General features: G+C 37.4%; 1 protein-coding gene across 1 annotated transcript in view; it reads right to left on the bottom strand.

Moving 5' to 3' along the window:
* NDUFA5 (NADH:ubiquinone oxidoreductase subunit A5) overlaps positions 1-24,209 on the bottom strand; it is a 205,417-nt gene extending 181,208 nt beyond the window's left edge. Inside the window, exon 1 of the mRNA XM_072964574.1 lies at positions 24,202-24,209. The gene's annotated coding sequence lies outside the window, so the exon portion shown is untranslated. The remainder of the gene's footprint in view (positions 1-24,201) is intronic.
* Between the last annotated feature and the right edge of the window lie 1,189 nt (positions 24,210-25,398).

Below are 25,398 nucleotides of genomic sequence, written 5' to 3'. Positions count from 1 at the left end.
GTATAATACTTGATAATTGTTAAATCAGTCATGCCTCACAATTTCCAAAGAATGGAAGTTAATATTATTAGTTTTTAAAAAGTAGTTGAGGAAAAACTTTGAACACTCAAATAATTTTAGCTAGAGTCAGTGGTCATGTTAGAATAAGTTTCTTAATCTTTCGGAGTCAAGGGACCTTACCAAGTATAAGTTCAAACACCTCATTCACCAGTGCCTAAAAATGGAAAAGGCAAAAAGTATAAGAGGATATGTGAGTATATCTGGCTTGTTACACAGCATCAGCTGTTGATTAAATGTGTCTAAAGTTGTCATTGACAGGCAGCATCATATAATGAAAATAATGCAGTCATTATAGTCAGACAGACCTAGGTTGAAGTCCAGCTCTGCAGTGATCAAATTAACTTCACTGTACCTCAGTTTTCTCATCTGTAAAATGGAGATAATACCAATCTCATGGGATTGTTGTAGAGAGTAAAACTGAATTAATGTATGTAACAGCACGTGCTACAAAGCCTGGCACTTATGGTTGTTCAGGAAATGGTAGCTGTTACTACTAATTAGAACTAAAGTTGAAGAACCTTCCACAAAAAGATTTTGAAGAATCTTTTTTTAAATCAGCCATATTTATATGTACTTTATAAAAATCTGTCACCTGAAAACCCCACAGAGTGTAGAACCAATTTTAAAACTTAACTTCCCTTCTCTGTTTTCTCAGTTCTAAAGTTTCCAATACCAAAAGAATATTGTAATCATCTCATCAATAATTACAAATTTGCATATTATTTTGAGATCAAATCCCTAAATCTTACTACTAGAGTACCAGTTGTATCATGCTATTTAAATTATTACTGCCTTTCTCCAGAATGAATTTGTCCTTCTCTAGAGATTTTTTTAAAAAATCATTATTAGTGCTTGTATTGGAGCAGTTTCCTTAGAAGCAGAGCCTGAGACAGGGGTTCAGGCACACATGATTTACTGAGGGACTGTTCTTCAGGAGACATGTATGTGGCAATGGAGGAAGCTGCTATAGGGAAGGGGAGGTAGCCAGACAAATACCATCTCAGATGAAGTCTAGCCTTAGCCTGACCCAAGAGGATGAAGCTCGAGAGCATACGTCACTTGACAGAAATGTCACTTTGGGGCAAGAGGATCAGCCTTTCGTGTGTCACTTATTACACAGTCAGCCATCGGCTTTGGGAGGAGGAAGTGATTTGGGTGGCGACTCCCATTAGCCAAAGGCAATGCCAAATCTGTGGAGAAGGTAGGAACTATGAGCCATTGGCAGGCAACACTGCCAGCAGCTGAGAGCTGGGGGCATGGACTGGTCAAGGGGAACTACCAATAGTGTAGTTCCTTTAAGTGGAAGGTTTCTAAGTCTGTGATTTTCCTTTGCACTCACAGCAAGCCCAGTGATCATTTCTAGACTTGGTGTGAGCTGAAATCTGGCTCACAGTCTGTTAACCAAGTCGTGGGCCCTGACACCTAGAGAAGACATCTTTTGCTAGTTCCTACAAAAGCTTTGAGTAGATTAGTGACAACCCTAAGGCATAAGTGATGAGCCTCAATAACTAGCCCTAAGCAGGGTAAAGAAGGCAATACTGATAGATGTTTAAGGTCAATAGTACTTGGATACAAATTATTCTTTCATCAAAGTCCAACACTTGTTTTTCTTTGTTGGTCAGCACCTAATCTTGGTTTTACTTGCTACCAGTGATGTGAAAAACAATTATCTCTTCGTCACTGAGGTATCTGGAGACTCATATTTAGTTTAGATTTAGATTCTTGCCTTCCGCTCTGACTGATTCCAACCAGGAAATCATAAATTAAGTGAAATACTTAAGACAGAATTAATTTAATCCAGGAAGTTGTTTTCACAGGCAATAGGAATGCTGAAAAACCAAATAGGGGATACTAGAAACAGAGATTAGCAACAATAGGAAGTAAATGCAACTTTGAGGCTAGAAGGACAAAGGGAGAAGTTGGAACCAGTGTCAACTAGCAGTAGCTGGAACCACAGCTGGCCTCTTCAGCAGAAGCTGGGACCATGGAGGAACAAATCTACCAACAGAGAGGCATGCTGGGGAAAGAGAAGGCAGAAATTTCCTGACTTTTCATTCTCCAGTCCTCCAGTCCCCTAGTCCTGAAAGTGCCTCTCATTGGGTGAACCCAGCTGGAAATAAGCTGACTTGGAAGCTGGGAATTGTATCTTGTAAGGGTCACCAGCCTACAATACAGAACAGAGCAGAGGAAGGGTGAGAAGTTGGTTTGATAGCACATTCTTAAGGACAAGTACAATATTATTTGCTAAAATAACCTTAGAAGGTTCATTTAGCCTTCTAAATTCCCAGTCCTGGTATCTCGTTTGGAGAGAGCAGCATACGTATATTTTCAAATTCATTTCCTCTTGGCTGTGTTTTTTCCATTCAGAGTTTCTGCTCATTGCTAGCTTTCAAATTACTTACTGACAACCAGATTCCACATATTATCTTTACACTTCTAGATTTTCCTATAATAGATACCGATTCTTTTTCAAAAACTGATGTTCGTGAGTAGTGGTTGCCATATTTATATTTTGTGACCTTGCCTTTAGAAGGTCACATCTAAGGTCTAAGGCCCTTCTGGCCATAGAAGGAAGATTGGACCAGGGCTGAAGATCTAACCTCAGCAGGGCCAGTAAATTTCCTGAGATCTGAGGATCATATGTTCTAGATATTAGTTTATGCTCATTGCACAAACTAAGGACACATAAATGCAAGGAATGTGGAGCTGCCATTTCTGCTGTGTTCATGAAAGAAGAGAAAGCGATTTGCGAGAGAAATCGGAATGAAGCGGACTTACAGAAAGAAGCAAAAGTGGGAGATCACGTGACCCCACAGAGAAGAAGACGGAAGGAAGAGGAGCCTGTGTCCCTGCCGGCTTTCCAGCTCCTAGCTGAGGCCCAGTATCAGTTCTTCCTCCCAGATTCTCCATTGTCTGATATACATTCCTTTTTTTTTTTGGTTTATTCCAGGGTGTTTCTGTTACCTGCAACTCAAAGATCCTTGGCTAAGATAACATTTTAAAATAATCTGAACAAGTGGTTTAAAAATTAAGTTACACATTTTCTTTCTCACATTTCCATTTTTCCTCCTTTGAGATAGGAAAATAAAGACAGTGGAATATTTTTACTTCTTTTCCACCTGGATGCTCTTCATACTGAGGCTCTTGTTTGTTTACGTTACGTTCAATTAGACGGGGACTCTGAATCAATGAAAGAGGGAAGCTCTAATAGGCATCAGAACTGACCTGGTATGATGACTCAGCTCCTATGTAATGATGGTATCTGTGTGCATGCACATTATAATGCTCTGACACACATAAGGAGAAGCTGTCACCCTGTCATAATTTCCTGTTTTAATGCAGGTTCATACAGATCCTAATATTACCTTTCTGAGGCTCTCCAAACACCATTGAATTTACTGTAGATCTCTAACTCCAACTGATAAGCTTCTCAGAGCCATCACGCACAAATCTTTCTCCCTCGCATGTTTTCTTGTCTCAGTGAATAACTCTGCCATGTACTCTTTTCCAATCAGAAACCTCAGAACCATCCTGTTTTCCTACCCCTCACAATGTCCCTGACCTCTAATCCTGTCAATTTTACCTCCTGTTCACTGTCTATGCGTCACCTTTTTTTCATCTCTCCTGTGCATGCCCTCTAAAAGACCATCATTGCCTTCCTAGTCTCTTGGTTTTAAGTCTCACTGTCCTGCCCCTAGTTCAACCTGCACATTTTGCCAGCAACAGTTGAGAAGCTAATAATTGCTTTCCTAAAAAAAAATCTTCAGAGATTCCTTCTTACTTAACAGGGTAAGATTTAAGTTCCTTACTCAGATATGTAAGGTGCATCAGTATCTGTCCTTCCCAACCTACTCAGCCTCATGCTCTGGTAACTCTGTCCCCTGCGCCCAGCCCCTCACACTCTGCACTCCATCAGTGCTTGGAGTTGCCTCAACAGGCCACATTTCTCATACCTTATTCCCTCTGCTTGGAATGTCCTCTCTCCTGTTTCTCTAAGTTTGTCTGTGTAGCAAGCTTTCCTTCAACAATCAGGTCAAGTATTTACCACTTTTGTGAAGCATTTTCTGAACTTCCCAGGTAAGGTACCCCTTTCTCCTCTGTGCTGACATCGAAACTTGCATGCAATTCCACTACAGCTGAAAATGAAGTAAACTTCTTTGTACTTCTTTGTTTCCTTATTTGACTCTAAAGAGATGAATCCTGTATTTTTATGTGCCTATGGCTGCATATATGTGTATTTTCCAGACACATGATCCCCCACTGCCTAGCACAGATTCTCAAAAAAATATTGGTTGGCTAAGGATTGAAGAAACATAAAAGGTGGGGGGAGGAAAGGAGGGAGAAACAAACGGAGGACTGCTCACAGAGTTCTAAGTAACTACTTCAGACTCCTTGTAGTTTTCCATCTCCTTTTCTTCTAAATAATCTTGGCCTTCCCAGTGCAAAATTTTTGTATCAAGGCTGAGACTTCTGTTCTCACCTATCCGGATGTAAATGCTGAAGCCACCCTCTGCAGCCAGGTAAGTTCCTTCCTATTTTCATTGGAAGATCTTTTGCCAGGTACTAGCCTCCTCTATAATCTCACTTTTCTTTGACATTCCTGATACGTAACAACCTCATAAGCAAAGAAAACAAAAATTTATTTTGAAGGTGGCAATGACTCTTAATGATAGAAATACTTTCAATTGAAGTACTGGATTACCCAGGAATTTTATATTATATTTTAATAATCTGCATATATGTCTACTGCAAAAATGCAATATTAAAGGCTTAGAAACTAATCATTTTGAAACATTTTATTCACCATTCAAAATATATATTAATAAAAAAACCTTGTCAATTTCTCAAGAAAACGTCAATGTACTTTTTTTTTCCTGGAAGTTTCTTGCATTTTATTTCTTTTGAATTAACAAAGCTACAAATGATAAAGAAAATGAATTGTCACGGTGAGGGTGAAGAAAGATGATTGCTAAGTGGTGATGTTTCCTGTATAGAACAACCTTCTTGTTTTCTAAGCAAATTGGGGAGGTGTAGGGAAGAGGGGCCATGTCAGTGTAGGTAAAGAGAGAAATTGACAGTATACAATTGTTGAGGATACAGTATGTTAGGGATTTCTGCAAGTCAAGGGTTTAGAATGTGATCATTATATGACAACACTGGGGATCTGTTATTTCTACGGGGTATACAGTAAGAAAGGAACTAATGGTATCTTACTCTGATAGTTTGTCCTTGATTCCCTTCTTAGTTTTCATAAATTTTTCGAAGTAATGTATACTAATGAAATAGTTTTTCTTTTCAAAATTAATCCGTGAGATGGCAAATATTTATGAAAGTAGGAGAAAATAATTTTTAAATGTTTATCAGAAACTAAGTCTTCAAGAACAACTGCTTTGTAGTCCATCTTTCTGGAGTCAGCATTTCTTAAACTAATTCACTACAAAAACAATTCAGGTCTTTATCTTGGTCTTCATATTTATTTAAACCAAGGCTATGATTAAAACCATTTCACACCTAAAAATAGAGAACAATATACTCTTCCTGCTTCCTTAGGATAGCAAAACATTGTCCCAAGGAGCTTTAGTCTCCGGATATGTTCTACCACTCTCTTCTGTTAGGTCAGGTTTCATTTTTTTATCATTTTTCTCTTCCTAAAGCTATTTTCATTTCCTTCCAAAGATATACTTTCCAAGGCTAACTTCTGATGTTTCTCTCGTTTGCCTGTTGCTACTGTTCCATTACAATACGTATTCTTTCTTCAACAAATAGATACTTAAGTTTCCCACTCTCTAACTTCTATTCCTATAGTTCCTACTTGAAAAGGCTTACTAAATTTGGATTTCTAACAACTTATATTCTGTTCTGAGGGACATTGTGTTGATAGCTTACCTATTATGAGAAGGTTCCTAATTATAGTTGGCACAGAACTCTTTGAATTACAAAATGCCTTTTCTTTCTGTCATTAATAATTGTTGCCTTTTGTTCTCTGGATTTTCAAAGCATAGGAGTCCGTCCTCAATTAGAAATACAGAACACCAGTCCTTCAAAACCTCCTCAGACAGCATAATCCATAATTTTTTTTGCCATTCAGCTACTCTCAAAATGCAGTGAGAAATGTGGGATTTTGAAAAGTGTTCAATTGAAGTGCTATCCACTGAAACCCCTAGGTAACCTAACTTTTATTTTTGCATTAAATTAGATCCCTGGGAGACTGCATGGTTGTGCTACATTAACTTAAGCCTCTTATAGAATCAAATGCACTAAGTTATAGTGTAAAAACTCTTGACTCTAATAGAAGATTGTAGGAAAAAGTATTATACATTCACTTTTATATTGATTATAAAGCTATTGTTCAGGTTATTTTTCTTAAGTAATATAAATTAATAGTCTCTCTGTAAGAGTGTTAAATGAGAACTTTCTTTTGGAGTTTAGTTGTAGAGAACAACCCTTCCAGGAGCACTGGCACAATTTCTCTTTTCTGATGACAGCTATAAAATAATGTATTTCTTTCTACACACCACCCCGCCCCCCAGTCCTGTCCTGCTTCACCTCAGGATGCTTGGATACTCAGAGCAAAGTTTGATGCTATCATATCAACTATGTCAAGCTTTCAAAGTTTCAGATATTTGCATGATATTTTTAGGATGTTTGCCATAACCTCATACCTCCAGAAAAACCTGTTCTAATTCTAATCAAATCCTTTTTTGTTTTACTTTAACAAATGTATTTTAAAAGAACACTTGGGTTTGATATGCTATATTTTTAATTCACTTTAAAATGAATATTAAACAGTTAAAATAGAAAATTATTTGTATAATGCTTAAAATCATCTTACATACTATCGGTAGAAAATATACCACACACTGGAAAACACCGAAGTGTGTTAACTTGGGATTGGCTTATTTCGCCCTCCTACATTTGTTTCTGATTTTCTGTTAAATAACTTTATTGTGTATGCCTTTTGTTGCCTCAGAATATCTTTGGTAAAAGGGGCTTTTGACTGCAGATGGCAGAATCTAAGTGCAACTAGCTTAGGTATAAAAAGAAGATGAAGAAGAAGGAGGGAAGGGGGGAAGGAGGAAGAGGAGGACAGGGGGAGGAGACAGAATGAGGAAGAGGAGGAAGAAGAACGAGCAGGAGTGAAGAAGAGTTGGATCTATTAACTGAAAAATTCAAGATAAACCTTTGAAGGCTTAGTTGGATCTAGCATTCATTGATGTCAGTGGTTCTCAGCCCTTAATTCTCCACCTTCCAGCTTTATTCAGCCACGATTCGCAGGCAGGCTCTCCCCACGCGCTGGCTCCCTGCAGCTCCAGGACTTATTGCCTACCAGCTAAGCAATAATTTCAGGGAAAAACACATAAGCAAACTCCTCTTTTCCCACAACTAGAGCAGAAGTCTTAGGTCTGGTTCTCATTGCCCTGACCAGTATCATCATCTTACTTAACTATCACTGTGGCATGGAGTTTTGCGGTGTTCTGAGTAGTAAATTTACATCATGCACCTGGAGGAGATGGACCTGTGCTGCCTACACCACATATACTAATAGGAGGGTAGATAGTTTCTAAAATAAAAGAGGCATATACTGCCAGCTGTAATGGACTGAATGTTTGCGTCTCCCACCTCCAGATTCATGTTAAAGTCCTAACCCCTCACAATGTGACGGTATTAGGAGGTGGGGCCTTTGGGAGGTAATTCGGTCATGAAGGCAAAACCTTCATGAATGGATTAGTACCCTTATAAAAGGAACCCTAGAGAGTTCTCTTGCCCTTTTTCTGCCATGTGAAAAGGGCCCTCACTGTAACCCAACCATGCTGGTCCCCTCATCTTGGAATTCAGTCTTCAGAACTATGAGGAATAAATTTCTGTTGCCTATAAGCACTCAGTGTATGGCACTTTGTTATAGCCACCCAAACTGACTAAGACACCAGTGGTAGGGAAAATGAGTTTCCGGACAGGAAAAAAACATCAGGTGTACGCCGAAAAGTAAGGTTGCCACATTTAGAGCAAAACAAAACAAAACAAAACAGGACACCTAGGTAAATTTGAATTTCAGATAAATAATGAGTAATTTTAGTCAAACTGTCTCATGCAATATTTGAAACTGCTTATACTACAAAATTATTCATCTGAAATTCAAATTTAACTGGTCATTATGTATTTTATCTGGCAACTCCACTACAAAGATACATAAATTCAATTTAAAAAGAACAATGTATGCACAATTAAGGTTAACTTTAGAGGAATAAAAAAATAAGTAATCTCCTACTAGCCACTTCACCCATCCAGAATCATCAGTGATGTAAGTATTATATCACTGTAATAAAAATGACATATTTATGATCAAATATCCATTATCAAAAAGAAAAAAATTTGAGCAATTATCTCAATAATTCAAGCATTCTGTCCTCACTTTATTTTTATAGATTTGACTGATATAATTTAGGTATCTACATTTTCTATTTTCTGGTTTGTTCAATATAAAGCCTACCTTATTTACATATTTTCACTTATTAGGCATCCCTGCATATGTGAAATTATAAGGCATTTTGGCTATACTTATTCGGAAATGACTGCTACAGTATTTCCTTGATTCATCCTGAGAGTCTTGGTTTCTCAGGATATTTTTTGCTTATGTTATCTGACAGACTTGTGTAAGGCAGGCAGATTCATCAGTGTGCACTATACATCTTCATCACCCTTATTTTAGAAATAGCAGTTCAGTTGTCATTTGAGGAGCTACATCTTTTTCTGTTGTATGTAGTCTTGATAGGATGGTCTGTCCAGGTGTCCTGCCATCTTTGAACGGGTGGCCACGTGACCCAAGCCAGGCCAATCAAATAATTCCCTCCTTGAAATTTCAGTTTCAGGAACTGATTCATTCAGATAGTGCCTCGCTGAAGAAATGACCCATTGGTTTCTTTTCCTGTGATCCCAGGATGCCCCGGTTTCTGTCCTGCATAAGGTGTGTGTGAATCTGCTCATCCTAATAATTTCCTTTTTGTGTGCTAACATCTGTTTACATTTTTAGAGACCCATGCATCTTTCTAAGTGGACATCACATAATTTTGATATTTTAGATTTTATTTTTAATGTCAGCTTACAAATCCAACATAAGAATCTACCAATACTGAAGCAGAATTTCTGTGACATAGTCAGAGTGAAAGAAACTCCTATGATGAGTTTATTACCTATTTCTGTTTAGTCATTTTTACCTATGGAGCATTATGGCTTCAATCAAGAGGGTCTATCCTAATTAACTTCTTTTACTGCTTCAAGCATTTGTTATCTTCGAGATACAGTGTAAGGCTCTTGCGAGGATAAAGAGATTAAGAACACAGTTTTAGATTTCAAAGAATTAATGAAGCAGGTTGGGCTCCGTAGGAAGACAACTTTGAGATGAAGTTTAGTGTTTTGGTTGTAGGAATGTCCATGGAAGCTACACCTTTTGCAAAGAGGGGAAGGAAACAAGAGTAGGCAGAAGGAGAAGTTGAATTGTGATGCAGAACTAACAACAGTTTTGGCTCATCCCAGGAAAAGCTCTAGAGCTAAAATGACCCTTCAGAGTATTCCCAAGATGGCATCAATTGGTTATTGGATGTAAGCCACCAACAAAGAGGCATGACCTTGAGTCAGGTGGTTATCTATAGTCGAAACCATCCTTGCAGGGGCTGCCAGCTGAAAGCTGTCTGCCAACCGCCCTTCCAGGAGCTGGAGTAAAAAGTTCTCCTGGAAGGAGGACCTTGGTGCTTATCACAATGTCCACCACAGTTAACGGTCTAGTGCAAGAGATTTTGAGATACAGACATCTGTCTACTTTATAGTTTATAAAGTCCTTTTGCAAAGAATCTCATGGAGTAATAATGGCCTCAAATTCATAAGAAAAAGAGATTTAAAGGGAAAAAAAAACTTGAGACCATTTGCTAATGTAAGATAAAATGTGGTATGCAGATTTTTTGATTTCATAGACCAATGAAATTTCCCTTAAAAATTGAAATGACGTACATAAGGTCACCAGCTTTTATTTTTTACTACATAAGACTTTTTTAAAAAAACATATTTAAGACAGGGTATTTTAAACTAAAACTTAGGATGAACATAATATCAGAATAAAGAACAATTTTAAATAAATTTACTTTAATAAAAATTCGCTACATTGTTCTCATCCCATTTCATCATGGATAAGAGAAAAATTTGTCACCAACATTATATATTTGTGGACTGGCATTTGGGAATCATTACTATTAGTGAGATAATTTTTTTAAGAAATCTGTCATGAATGTTCCCTGAAGGACACCAAGGAAAACTTTGTGGAAAAGGTAACTTTAAAGCTGGGCAGTTCTAGAAAGCTAGGCAGCAGGGTGAGTCAGGGAAGGGGTTTCAGGTTGAGTGAACAGTGTGAACAAAGACATGGAGACTGGAAAGAGTGGGGCGCAATCACAGAATGAACATAGTAATCCTGTTGGGCGGAGGCATTAGTTACGTGAAAACATGTTGAACAATGAAACTAAAGTACATTTGGGTCAGATTATTTGGTAGACAATGGAAAAATATTAGAGGTTTTTGAGCAAGGAATTTGCATGACCGGATTTATGATTTAAGAAAAATAACTTACTGGTAAGTACGTTTTATTGATGAAATATGCCTTCTGTGTCTTGTCATAAAGCTGTTGTTACAGTCTGTGAAAGGTAAAACGAAGACACGGATTAGGAATGTGGCATTAAGAATATGAAGGAGAAGGAATGAGAAAGACAGTCAGAATAGAATAACAGGATTCGGCAAGGTAGTGAATGTAACGGTTAAGGAGACGGATGAGGAAAAGATAGTGGTAGTTTTATTAACAGAAAAAGAGTGAGGAAGAAATAGATGGTTTAAAACTGAACTTTGCCTGATGGAAGCTGCTTGGACACTTTCTGCTTCAAGTCAGAAAGAAGTGCCGTGGGGTAAGCAGATCAAAGGGCTCAGAGGATTGTCTGCCAACTGGTGGGCGATCACTGCTGATAGCTGATGTTCTAGTTAAGAAATTGTATTTGATGGCAGACCATACCACACATGAAAAGAAATCCATAGTACCAACTATTGATGACACAACATGATGTCTCCTCAGATTCATTGGTTGTCTTGATTTGATTTTCTTTTTTCTATGTCACTGGAACCTCAGTAGAATATTTTTATAATGGATTAAGTTCATTCTTGTCTATAGGAGCTACTGGCAGTCTTTAATCTTTTTCCTGATTCTTGTTCAGACTTATTGTTTGCTTCTTTAGATCTGGCAGTCAGTTAAGAAGTTTTGCTGTTAATACAACAAATGGTCAACGTGCTTTTCTTGTCTAAGTTCCTATTTGTGCGCTTGTATGGGAAAGAATTACACAAGCTGTGTAATCTGTAATCAGATTTAGGTCTAGTTTTACATTTTAAACAATTAGATATTTACTATTTCAGTTACTTAATAGTAGTTAGGAATAATAAGTTTGCTTTGTTACTCTTTCTAATTCTTTCCTTCTTTTCTGTGGAGAATAAAGTATAGATCACTACCTGAGATTATATTATTAGTTTTAAAATTTTACATTAAATTGTACTAGTTCAATTTTACAATAGTTCAAAAAGGATACCTACAATGTATTTATATGCTCATCAACAGAATGTAGTTACTTAACGTACATTTCTCGCATGGTATTAGCTTTCTTAGTTTCACCTTAGTGTATGTGTGTGTGTTTTCTTCACATCAACCAACTCATTGTTTGAGCCAGTTCTTTATCGTTTTACTAAAATCCCTCAAGCTTATGATTCAGATCTCTCAAGATCTCACAGAAATCTCAGCCTCGATGGGAATTTTTAATTGTTCAAATTGAGCTTTTTAATTTAGCAATGTTTATTCTTTGTTTTTACGTCTCCCCTCGAGTTCTCTGCTTTTTAATTAATGAATTCATGTAGTCAGTAAATTCATATTCATCCATCCAATCATCAAATATTCATTTCTCACTACATCCTGTGTGACACTTAGCTAGGCAGTAGAGAATCAAGAGTGGGTGGCAGTGGAGAATTTTGCTCACAAGCCAAATTCTTGCCTCCACGCTTTGCTCACCAGTGAGATATGGTCCCCTGCCCTGCCCTTAAATTAGTTAGCAAATCCTGTCAATTCTGCCTCTTTTTCCTGCTAAGTCTGTCCCTGGCTACTCCTACCAGTCTCCATCACCACAATCCGAGATTGTGTCTGCCTTTTGTCACTGCGTAACTGCAACTGCTGGATCTCTCGTCCTGTGATTCCTGTTCAACTCTGCAGTCATAGGATCTTTCTGAAATGCAGATCACATCTTGTCAAAAGCTTCTCAAAACCCCTTCCATTCTCCTTACAGTGAAGTCAATATCACTAATGTTCTTCAGGGCTTTTCCTGATCTGACTCAAGTACATCTTACCTGCCTCATCTCTTGGTCCCTCCTCTGTGAAACTCTTCAGTAACTTGAACATGTGCTCGCTCACCTCTGGGTCTTCTAATGAACTTTCCCTTCTAACTCTTAAGCTCGACATTCTTCATCTACCCCGTCTTCATCCTTCTTTTCCCAGATAATTCCAACTCATACTTATGTCTTAAGTTTGATATCACTACTTCCAATGTGAAAGGAAAGTAAAAATGGAATCAATATTGCTAAGAGAGCTCTCTAAAATGGAGCTGGGGGATCTTTAAGGAAATGGGACAATGAACATTTCAACCCGATGGAATCTGACTTTTCGACCTGATGGAATCATCCAGAATACCTACCAGAAAGTCAAGATACTTATCAGACCTTTACCCTAAAATAACTCAAGGCAGTCTATCTACTTATCAGACCCCCTACTGTAAAACAACTTCTAATTCCCTAAGGACAAATATTTCCTGACTCGCATCAGAGTCAATCACAATTCTTGCCAGGCAACTTTTAACAACCTTGTGGCGTTTTGTCTTTATTAGCCTCTAATTCTTTCTCTTCCTTGGAATACTCTTTTAGAGTTACCTGAATCTTTGTCTCCCAAATTTCAAGACCCCAGATGAACTCTTCTTATTTGCAGCCTCCTGCAATTTTGTTTTTGGTTGACACCAGTGTACCTTTTTCTGGGTTAGGTCTGTGTTCTATGTGTACCTTTACCATAGACAGTATTGAAATTGCTTCTCTTCTTATTCTTCTGTCCTTTATATCCTTGCCTTCTTGTTTTTATGACTCTTCTTATCATTATAAGAGACAAGGGAAATTTCTTTTCCAGTATATATGTGGCAACTAGCTTAGAGCCTATTACATTATAGGTGCTAAATAAGCACTTGTTGAATGAATGAATGATTGAACAAGAGAACAGCTCATCAAATATCTCAAATATTATTTTTTAAAAACCTTATAAATCTTAAAAAATGCTGTTAGAGTCCATGTTCTGTACTCCATAGTAGGACCATAAAAAGAAAATAACCAATGACTTTGTTGTTTGTTCTCAACCACATCTGGAATAAGACAAAAATTATATGCAAGAATAGTCACTTTACTGTATGCCATGTATGAAATGCCGAGTGAAGCCAATTTTCCACAGAGACTTAGATTTGGATTTTTTCATTTCAATCTCTGGATTCCTTTTTCTTTTTTCTCCCCATTGAATGACACACAAAAAGACTGCCCCCCTCAAAACACACACACACCTTTTTGTCATCATCCTCCACATGAATCTTTAAAACAGCAAACTTCCCTAGGCAACAGGCGTGATGGAAATCCCACTAAACCAGAAGTGGTAGACCTGCGGCAATTTGGAAAAATAGAGGAGACCACGTTTATCTCAGGTGCTGCCTCAGACTGGTCAGGCCACTTTATTCATCTGGAAAATTAGCGGAGTTGGAACAGAAGAGGCTATCTCCAGAATACCAAATACTTACTAGTCCATAACCCATTTTAGAAGGGAGGGTATAGCGCAAGTGGTAGAGCGAATGCATAGCATGTGCAAGGTCCTTGGTTCTAATCCCTAGTACCTTCTCTAAAAATAATTCAGTAAACCTAATTACCTCCCCCCTAATACATTTAAAAAAATATTTTTTTAATGTGTGTAAATCCCCATATGGCAGAGATCTTAGCTTCAAAATAGACTGTGTCCACTGCCAGGATTTAGACATGACTAAGCATCTTATGACAACTGGTAGGACAGGCCTGCGAAGAGCCTGCTTTTCATGGGTTAATTGTCATGAGGACTTCAGTTTGGGGCTGTAGGAAGGCTGAGGAAGTTTAGTATGGGGGAGCCTGGGCGCTGGAAACAATACACAGGGCACCAGTTCTCTTTCCTGATCGCCTCCTAAGTTAGAGCCTCTTGAGAAGAGATGCTTTGGGTGGAAGCTGACGGAGCTATTTTCATGACAGAAGACAAAATTTGGGACAGGAACATCTTCTACATCTTGGAACAAGACATTGCTCCACTAGCACGATAAATTGTGACTGGAATGTGGTGCCATTTCTGATGCTTAAACTGCAGATTTGAGATTCACTGGGAGACACAGCTTTTGACAGTGGTGATGCATCCCTTCAAGTGACTTTCAACTGAGGTAGGTATGGGGATTGGTTGTGAACACGGGCAGGACAACCCTGGACCCTGAAAAAAATACTGTGGGGAAGAGGAATTTTGGAACCGACCATTGTCCTATGAAATGCAAAGAGCAGCAAGCTCACTGAATTTGAATAATTGCCATTAATCAAAACCCTTTTGTATACCTAAGATGATGAGACCAAGGGAAACTTGGATTAAATTTACAGAAGGGTCATATGGATACAGTTGCTAAGTGATATGCTGCCACTGTGCTATTTTTATGGAAGAAATTCTCCCATCATTATTTATACTTGCTCTGAGCGAATGTGTGAAATTGTAGCCACTGGTCATAGTATAGTGGTCTTTTGAGTACTTGAATTGTGGCTGATCTGATTGAAATGTGCTAGAAATGTAAAATACACACAGATTTCTGAGTCTTAGTACTAAAAAAGAATGTAAAACATCTTATTAATTTTCATATTAATTGTATGTGGCAATAATATTTTGGATAGATTGGGTTAAATAAAACAGATTACCAACATTCACTTGACCTGTTTATTTTTTCTTTTTAAATTTGGCTACTAGAAAATTAAAATTACTTAAATGGCTTGCATTGTATTTCCACTCCATAGGGCTGGCTGATAACTGATGTTTGGGCAGTAAATCATGTGCCAGTTATTTTACTTTTTAATTCACGCATAAAAAATTTTTCATTTGATGAAATTATAAACTCCTCCAGGATAGGTTCTATGTTTCTATTTTTCATTTTTCCAGGTACTTATATCACTGATAGCATGTGATAGATTTTACTGCATCTTGCTTATTTGAATTGATTTAAAATGACTATGTGTTTATTTCCATAAAACTGTGAAATACTTTGACTGTGTCCTAGAGAAGTGCATTTTGACTATAAACAGAACTTTGTATTTTTATAAAAAGTATTCAGTTCAGAAAACGTGTCAATAAGTAACACAATTATTTTAATTTCATCACAAGCTCATCTTTTCCATCTCCTTGCTTTCTATTTCTAAAATGGGAAATTAAGAAAGGCATTAGGGAACTTTTCTTCATTAATGTGTGTTTTTAATTCTGTATGCCTTTGATAATTTAGTATACTTGGGAGAAATTTTAGCTGAATTTCTAAAATTCCAAATTAATATTATTATTTTTAGCTACTTATTTTGAAATAATTTTTGTAGAGAAGACATAAGATTAACGCAAGAAACCCCTATATACTCTTCAGTGAGACTCATCAATTACTCACATTTTGCCACATTTGCTCTATTATTCTATATCATATCTATCTATCCATATTATTGATTTTTTCATGAATCATTTGAGAGAATCATAGACATACTTCTTCACCCCAAAGATACTTGTTAGTATTTCTTAAGAATAAGGATATTCTCTTAAAAAATCATAGTACAAGGATTAAATTCATGAAATTTAACACTAGTTCAATGCAATTATCTATTGTTTGATACATATTTAAACTTTGGCAATTGTCTTCATGTTATACCTCCACACCGCCCCCCCAACTCTGCCCTGATCCAGGGTCCAATTCAAGAACATGCATTATATTTAATTGCTATGTCTTTTTTTCTTTAAGTTGCTTTTAATCTAGAACAAGTTCCCCAGCTTTTTGTGGCAGGTGGAGGGAGGGTTCTTTCATGACAGTGGTATCTTTAAGCGTCTGGGACAATTGTTTTGTACTGTGTTCTTTGATGTGAGTTTCCTGGTGATTAGAAGCAGGCTATGAATCTTTTGACACAAGTATAACAAAAGTGATGCTGTGATCTTCTCAGGCACCGCATCAGAAGAACTTGAAGTCAGTTTCCCATTTTGGTGACATCAGCTCAGTAAAGATGGTGTCCACTTGGTTTCTCCACTGTAAAATTACAATTGCAATTGCAAAAAATTACAATTTTTTAATGAATTTGTGATTCACAAATAATTAGGAGGGAGATCTTTCACTATCTAAATGTCCTATCCCTCTTCATATGTCCACCCATGTTTTTAGCCTATGTTGATGATTCTTACCTGAATTCATTATACTTCATATTCTTCAACCAACAATATACTGCAACAGATTAAAGGCAGAAATATATATGAGAATCCAGATGAATCTATCAAGCAGACAGTAAGAGATCTGCAAAAATGTGAAACAATGCCATTCTTCTCACTCGTTTAGTTTTGTTTTGGAAAACAAAGCTATTTCCATACAGATGTGCTACTCGTACTAACATGTTATTGGGTTTATGATTCCACACTTCAACTAAACTACATTGTTATTTTTAAACGAATTAATTTTTTTATTGAAGTATAGTCAGTTTACAATGTTGTGGCAATTTCTGGTGTGCAACATAATGTCTCAGTCATACATATGCATACATATATTCCCCTTCTAAGTGAATTAATTTTTAAAAAATTTCTCAGTATGAATTTCTGACATAGTAAACTTCAATAGGTAACTCACATAAACCAGAGCTCTTTGAGATCCTTAATAAGTTTGAGGGTGTTAAGGGATTTGGGAACAAAAAGTTTGAGAACCATTGTCCAAGATCAAATGAAATGCTGATATCAGTGCTATAAACTGGACATTTCTTAGAAAAGTAACAAGGAAAGGGAATTAAAATTGAGATTCCCAAATTAAGACTATCTTTTGGAAAATAGTATCTTCAGCCTAAGACTGAGATTTTCCACAGAATATCCGTATCTTTTAGGCGTATACAACGTTAATATTGTGAAGTGAAATAATGTGATGTCTGAAATTTGCTTTAAAATAATACAGTGGTGATAATGATGGTAGTAGAAAAGGTACAGATGAAATAAAATTGTACGGTTAACTGTTGAAGCTGCCTGATTGGTACATGTAGGTTTATTATAAAATTCTATTTTGAGCATGTTTGAAGATTTCCAAAACAAAAGTTATTTTAAATGTTTCATCTCTAGATAAACTTTTTAATGGTATGGACTTAGTTGAGAATCAACCTTAATTCTTGAAATGTCATAATAAATTAAAACATTTTAAGTATGGTTTCTTGGATTTATGTAATACTTTTCTTCTGAAAAGTTCAAACTGAGTTACCTTGGCTGTTTTTTACAACATAAATTGTAATATAGATAGATTTGTATAGGTAGAATTGTAATGTAGATAGATAGCATGAATTATCTATTTCTTTGATCTTTTGAACATCTTAGGGAAGTTTGCAAAATGAAAACAAATTCATTGAGTGCACATCAAAAACTGTCATACAATGACAAGTAATATTATTGTCTTTTTGGAATTAGCTGTAATACAATATATGTTGCCTTAAAACCAGATAGACCAGAGTTTGATTCCAGGCTCTGCTACTTTACAATACTTGTAACATTACTAGTAATAGAAATAATATACTAACAAGGCCAACATTTATTGAGCTTAATATGTGATGGGTTTTGTGCTAAATCTTTATATTAGTGTAGTCATTGAATCTTTACAACAGAACCAGAACAGAGCCAGTTACTTTTGCTAAGTAAATGATCTGCCAAATGATCACATTTGGTAAGGGGTTGAGCAGAAATGTGAAACTGGGGCACTGGACCAGGTGGGTCAGCATCCTTGTTATTGGAGTCTGTAGCACCACATGACCTTATCTTATCAGTTGACAGCCTTGGGCAAGTTATTTACTATCTCCCAACCTTAGTTTTCTCTTTCATGAAATAGGGATACAAACAGTAACTACCTCACAGGCACAGGGATTGCATCAGGTAATGTATGGGAGCATTAGACACAGTGGCTAGTACGTAGGAAAGTAAGAAATGCCAGCAACTGTCATTCTCATCACCTGTTTTTCTTCAGTAAGTAGTTGTGTTGAAACTGCAATGACAACAGCAATAGGAAGATCATAAGATGATTCAATACAGTGATATCTTTTTATTTTTCACATATTCTTAGGTGACGAAAGTCATTCTTCGGGGATATAACTCATCCCCTAAGAATATATGAAATCATCTGGACAGCCAAATACAAAAATATGCAAGAGATTCTAGAACTCACTCTCCAGTATGGTAACCCCTGGCCACTTGTGGCTACGGAGCACTTGACATGTGGCTCGTTGGAACTGAGTTTGGCTGTAAGTGCAAAATCCACCCCAGACGTCAAAGATTTAGGGAAAAAAAAACGGAAATATCACATTAATATTTTTAGATTGACTGTATATTGAAATAATTACCATGGGTATGTTGAGTTAAAAATATTATTAAATTTAATTCCACCTGTTACTTTAAAACATTTTGTAAGGCGACTACTGGAGCATATTTAAAGTTACACAGTGGCTCTCATTATATTTCTATGGACAATGCTAGTCTAGACCTGGGGTTATTCCACATTTTGGAGCTTTTTTCCCTTGCACCTAAGCAAGAAATACTGGTGCTTTTCTGCGGTTGAACTCATTTACACAATACGGTCAATGCTCAGTGTGAAAGAAGGGAGAGAGTGTTGGTCTATGCAATCCTAGTATTTGGGTGGGATGGGGATGGCCTCACGGCCAGAAGCCAATATTTTTCAATCTTCATCCCAACAGCTAAATGAGGCATTCCATTGTGTATTATTCTTCGCCAGACAAGCATAACTCTATTGTCACTTCCATCATTCAAACTGTACAGTTTCAAAGAAAAAGATGTAAAAATAGAAAGGATCCTTGTGCTGGAAAAATAAAAATATAGCATGATATTGAGTCATCTTGTGACCTCCCAGTTGCTGTTATCATCAACACAAATACTAATCCTGGATATATATTAACATACAAGTAGTTTTGAACTTTGACCATGTTAGTTTAGGTTTTGTTTTTTTTTTTCAAACGCTATCTCAAAAGGAAACTAATCCTGTAGGATTAGGGTGACCATACGTCCTGGTTTGCCTGGCATAATCCCAGTTTACACCTAACATAATTATTAATAGCTCTCTCTCTTGCACCCAAAAGTGCCCCAGTTTGAGCAATAAATTACATGGTCACTCTTCATAAGCTCCTCATGGATGAAAAGATTCCTTTGCCAAATAAGTTTGGGAAATGAATCAGACTCCATCCTCCTCTTAGAGATTTGCAACACACCCCAATATTTGAGAAGTCATATAATAAAGTTATTTAACTGCATTTAACCCAATGTTTCCTAAATTTGCATAACTGCAGAACTCCTTTTTCCCTGTAATACATACAAACATCCCACAGAACACACTGTTTAACTAGTTTAATCATACTTAAAACTTTCCAAAGTCAGATTTTTGACTAATAGCTGCAGTTTTTTTTATCATTATGTGAATAAATATGAAATATTTATATAATAAACCTCTGCCTTTTTCTAGAATGTAGCAGTGACATGAAGAGTTATCTGGTCAAGGAAATGTTCTTTTATTCATGATCAGGAAATCTGAACTTCAGCTCTGAAATTCTGATATAATTCAATAAATATTTACCATATACATTTCATAGATCAAGCCCTGGCCTAGTACTGATAATTTAAAGATAAATCAAGGCATGATCATTATCCTTAAGTTGCATATAAGCATGAGGATGGATTTACCTCCTCTCTGTGCAGGGACTCCACCCCAACTTTTGTTTGGTTGTTTTTTTATAATTATATTTCTAGTTCTTGTCACATTTCCAAAATTTTATAAATGTTAGTGGAGTTTAGTGAGAGCACGCATTATGGTGTTAGGTGCTGTAACACAGGTATGAACCGAGTGTTGTTAAAACTCAGAGACAGTAACTGCTCAACTCTCCCTAAGGTCATTGAAAAGTATTTCACCGAGGAGGTGCTATGTGAGTAGAGGACATTAAAATGCTGTCAGATACAGAAGTAGTAGAAATATTTCCAGGCCAAAAAAAAAATTGTTTTTACAAAGAAACAATGCCAGAAAACTTCATGTTTTATGCTGCTGCCGGGGAGGTTAAGGTGACAGGGGACAAATACAAATTTAAAAAGGTAATTGGAAATCAAATATGAAGACTCTTTAAGTACAATTTAAGGATCTTGAAGAAATCTTGAGAAGTAGCTATGATTCTCACTACTATGACTTTATGACCTGGGTGAGCACACATTGATATTCAGCCAACTCTTTAAGATCTTGAATTGGAACTTTCATAGGCGTGTTAACATTCTACCAAAAAATACAATACGCTGAATCACCATTGTGCTCAACAGCATTTGGTCACGCACTTTCAATAAAAGAAGAGTCATAAACTGTGCTTATAAACTAACCTTATGATTTTAGCAAGAACTTCCTCCAAAAGGTACCCGCTGCTCTGGGAGCGGGTGTGTGTGTGTGTGTGCGCGCACACACAGATAATAGTAGCAGAGTATATATCTAAAAGGGGGTTTGAGCCTGTGGTTTGCATGTCATTTACTTTAGTTTCCCATCTGTCAAATAAATAATTCTCCTGGCATATTAAAGTCTGTCCCGTTTTGATTTTTTCAAATTCTTTCATTTCAGTCTTTTAACTAAAATAAGAGAGCAAGGAAAAACAAACAAACAAAAAACCCCACATACACAATAATAAAATAAGTTGTTAGATGAATGAGTTCAACGTGTTAGTCAGAAATTTAGCACAGACTTTTTGTCTACCACATAATAGCAATGTCATGGTAGGTTTCAGAAACTTGGGATGTTGGTAATCAGGACTCTTCATTTCTCACCAGTTGAAAAGCTGTTTAATTTGACTAGAAAGTGTGACATAGGCCCCACGCTGACCTTACTTAATGACCAGCCGAATAAAAACAGAGTTTAGAGGTTTCACAGCTGCTGACAGAGAGTCCTTGGAAAGAATTATGTTGGAATATTTTTACTGTTGCTAAAGTAAGGAATTAAAAAGGTCAGAAATAAGAAACCAGGAAGAAAACAAGCCTGTCAGCATTCAAAACTGATTACTAGGGAATTACTTTGTGGTTAAAAAATCCACAGTGTTTCAGCAACTTACTTAGGAATGTTTATCCCAAAGGACTTTCATTGCGTGTATTTTGCTACAAATAAATTTGCTTACCTTAACTCTATAAAGAGCTTTACAAACCACAACTGCTTGGATTTGAATTTGCCATTTTTCACAACAGCTACCAACTCCATTGAAAACCAGGAGCCTTCCAGGATGTGGGCGGGGCCCTGGCAGTCATGGCTCCAATTATGTGGTTGTCCCTTTTGTTATGGTTCACATTTTAGAAGAAGTCAGATAATAAGCTGTAGCTTCCACCATTAGCAACCGGGAGCCTGATCATTGTGTAGGGGCCCCCTACATTGAGTGTACAAAAAGGAGACGTGCTGAGGGGAGGGTAATAGCTCCGTGGTAGAGCACATGCTTAGCAAGCGTGAGGTCATGGGTTCAATTCCCAGTACTTCCATTTAAAAAAAAAAAGGAGATGTGGCATTTTTCTAATCTAAACCAGTTGGATGATTTACTTTCATTCTTTCATTTGCTTTTAATACTTGTGGCATAAACAATTCTTGAAATATCAAGTATATTGATTTATTTGAACAAACAAAAGAATCTCTCACTTGGATAAAAGAGTCACAGTGCCTGTTTAGGGGAGTAGTGGGCAGGACATGAGTTGAGATTCAGAGGACCTACACTCCAGTTTCTACTTATGTATTGTTTGATTAATCTCATTTAAGGTAGGTTAATTTCCTCAGTTTCAGTTTCAGTTTCATCATTTAACATGGAAGTTATGACACTATAGCACAAGGATGCAGGGATCAAGAGAAATGATGTTTGCCACAGTATCTCATTAAAACAGTAATTTACTATACTGCCTCATTTCACGTCCCTCCCACAAACACAGTTTTGCTTCTCAAAGTTCCTTGAACTCAGAGCTAGATTAAGGCATGGGCCACATGGACAGCCCCAGCCGGGTGCCAGCTTCTCCAAGTGCTGCACAGTCCTGGATTACAAGGAAAATTTGTTGCCAGATACTGCAGGCTTTGACCTGTCATCTTTGGCAAAATGTAAATTTTTGGTCCCATTTCTGCCAAAAGAGGCAAGCCCTGAAGCAGAAATAAAAATACAAAACTCTTCTTGCTAGAATTAGCTCTCTATACTGAGCTTTCTTGCAAATAAGCGGTAATAAACAGCCAAAATGCCAAGGTCCAAGACGCCGGTAACAATGCTTCTTAATGCGGACATGATTCATCTTTTTATTTAAATTTTGATCTATGAACATGCATCCAACTAAGTGGTCACATTTTTTTCAGAACATTCATTGTGCTTTGACCAGTAGAAGCCAATTAGCAAAGGAATTTGTTTCTATGCAAATTTTTTTATTAATATAATTTTCCATACTCTCTAACAAAATAGTCAACAAGTAGTTTTTGCATATTGGCTAAGAGGTGCTAAGTCACTTGCCTGCCAATGACGTGCTCAGGTTTTCTTGCACATATGATGCTTTTTCCATTTATTTTCATCTACTCCACTTCATTCACTATTCATCTTTTGAATCTATTAAAAAAATTAGTTCCTCTATGATACCTTCCTGTCTCCTTTAGTTCCCTACAGGAAATGATGATATTTCCTTGACTCTAAAAATGTCAGCCTTTTATATTTATATTTTTATATAAAAGAAAATTATCCCTTCTCATTATTAAAATAAAATAAAATAACAGCTTTTTTTTTGGAAAATTAAAGCAAAACAAAGAAAATAGTAAAGGTATGCATCAGTTTTAAGACATATTCCAATAGAGAAATACCAAAGTGACCAGACAAGTTTTAAAATCTAGGAAATCTGGTAGTTGCTTTCTCCTATGAGCATTTCTAACACCCAGTACATTCCGCATTTTAGTACTTATCCATCTATCTGACTGTAAGGAATATGAAGTTGCCCCATGAGACTTGGGTGAAACAAAAATCACACTATTTGGAAAAATCAAAAAAAACTTACTGAACACGCTTGTCAACATATTTAATGTTACTTACTCGAAAGCTCCTCCTTGAGGTTATTCATGACTCCTGGGGTTATTACAGAGTTCATCCTATATCATCATGGAAGAAAGGATTCTTGATCTGAGTTCATTCTAGCTGCCTAGTTGCCATGCTCATTGCTCAAGCCCGTGCGACCTATTTTAAGGTAGGCTACTCTGTTGCTTGTGTAGTACCCTTCCTCCAAGGCCATCTCAGCCCCAGAGCCTTCTTCAAGGCTCAAAAGACCGTGGCAATAGAGATTGAGCCACCAGCAGTGTACATACATTTCTTATCAGAGGTCCTGCCACTTACTGAGATTCCAAGTGGGAATAAGAACCCAAGTCCCTACCTACCTTTGGAAATCTCCTCTAGGTGTCAATCACCTTCCTCTTCAATTCCAGTCAATAACCTCTGTCCATTCTCCTTCTGTGATAATCTTCCTCAATGGGCCTGAATCCAGAACAGTTTAACTTTCTTTCTGAAGAGCTCTGTTTGTATTTATTGAGCAGGGAAAGGCGGATTGCAATAGAAAGGGAGGACAGAGCTCATCTTTTCAGATGCAAGACAGAAAAGGAGATCATTTATTCTGCCACAGTAAGTTGACAGCAGGAAAATGAAAAATAACATTAAACAACAATCGAAATTTACCAGTCGGTTTGGTATCTGTGTCCACCCCCACTCTCCCAGTACTCAGTGGTCTTCTTGAGGTTATGTGCTAGGTTTTCTTTTTTTTCTTTTTTTTTTGAGTGAAGGTAGATTTATTCAGAGAGATACATTGAAAGGCAAGAGAAAGGCCACAAGGTGTGGGGGTTGGGTGCCCAGTTTAAAAGTAGGTACACACTCCATAGACAGAATGCGGGCCATCTCGAAGAGGGAGAGAGAGGGGTGGCCCCGAGGCGCTGTGTTGCTGGCTTTTACGGGCTTGGTGGCTTCATATGCTAATAAGTAGAAGGACGAGTCTAAGGGGAAGGGGCTGGGATTCCCAGGAGGTTGGCCATTTGCCACCCTTTGACCTTTTGTGGCTAGCCTTGGGACTGCCATGGTGCCCGTGGGTGTGTTATTCACCATGATAATATATTACAATGAGCGTATAATGAAGCTCAAGCTCTGCTAGAAGTCACATCTCCCACCGTCTTGAGCCTCAAGGCTTAATGGGGGTTGAATCTTTCACCATTTTGATGTTAATTGCTGTGGCATTCCTTGAATGCTTGTGCCCTGCCCCCTTCCATCCTGTCTCATTCCACCCTCAGAGATTTTACTCCCATAATCTTATGGGGTGGCAGAGGGGTGAAGGTCCATCTTCTGAAACTACTTCCAGGCTCAGTAGGGGCTTTGATCCTGCCTATCAGGGAGTAAAAATCTCTGAATGCCTAATTTAGGGGCCCCAGGTGCAGGACAGCCTTTTGTTTTTGCATCCAAGTGCAGTTTGGCCTGGAATCTTCACATAGCCGATCACATAGCTGTTATCTTGATGTGGAACTGTTGTAAGTGCTTTCATAATATTCTTATGAATCTTCTTGGTGATGGAGCACCTTTGTAACAGCAGTTCAACTCTCTGAAACGACGAAAGACCAATCAGGCTGCCAATTACTTGCCATGTGGTCTTAATTTGGATGTCTGAGTGGTTGCCTTGGTGGATCTTCTTGAGTCCAAAGAGGTAGAGTGATAGAGGAGAGACAGAAAAGATCCAGAGGAGAAAAGTCTTGGGCTCTGTGGGCTCCTTCACGGCTAGAGAGCTGGTCTCTGCCAGATCCTGCAGGCAGCATCAGCCAGTATTTAAGGGCTAATTGAAACCCCCTGCCACCCTCCAAAGAGAGGGGAGCCGTAACCCAATCGGCAGATTGAGATTATGCCCTTTGAGTCCTGTTTCTTTATGTAAATGCCCCACGT

Source organism: Vicugna pacos, chromosome 7 (genome assembly GCF_048564905.1).
Source record: "Vicugna pacos chromosome 7, VicPac4, whole genome shotgun sequence".
In the NCBI taxonomy this organism is placed as follows: Eukaryota; Metazoa; Chordata; class Mammalia; order Artiodactyla; family Camelidae; genus Vicugna; species Vicugna pacos.
The sequence above is the reverse complement of the archived record's forward strand: the minus strand, read 5'-3'. Positions and strand labels throughout refer to the sequence as shown.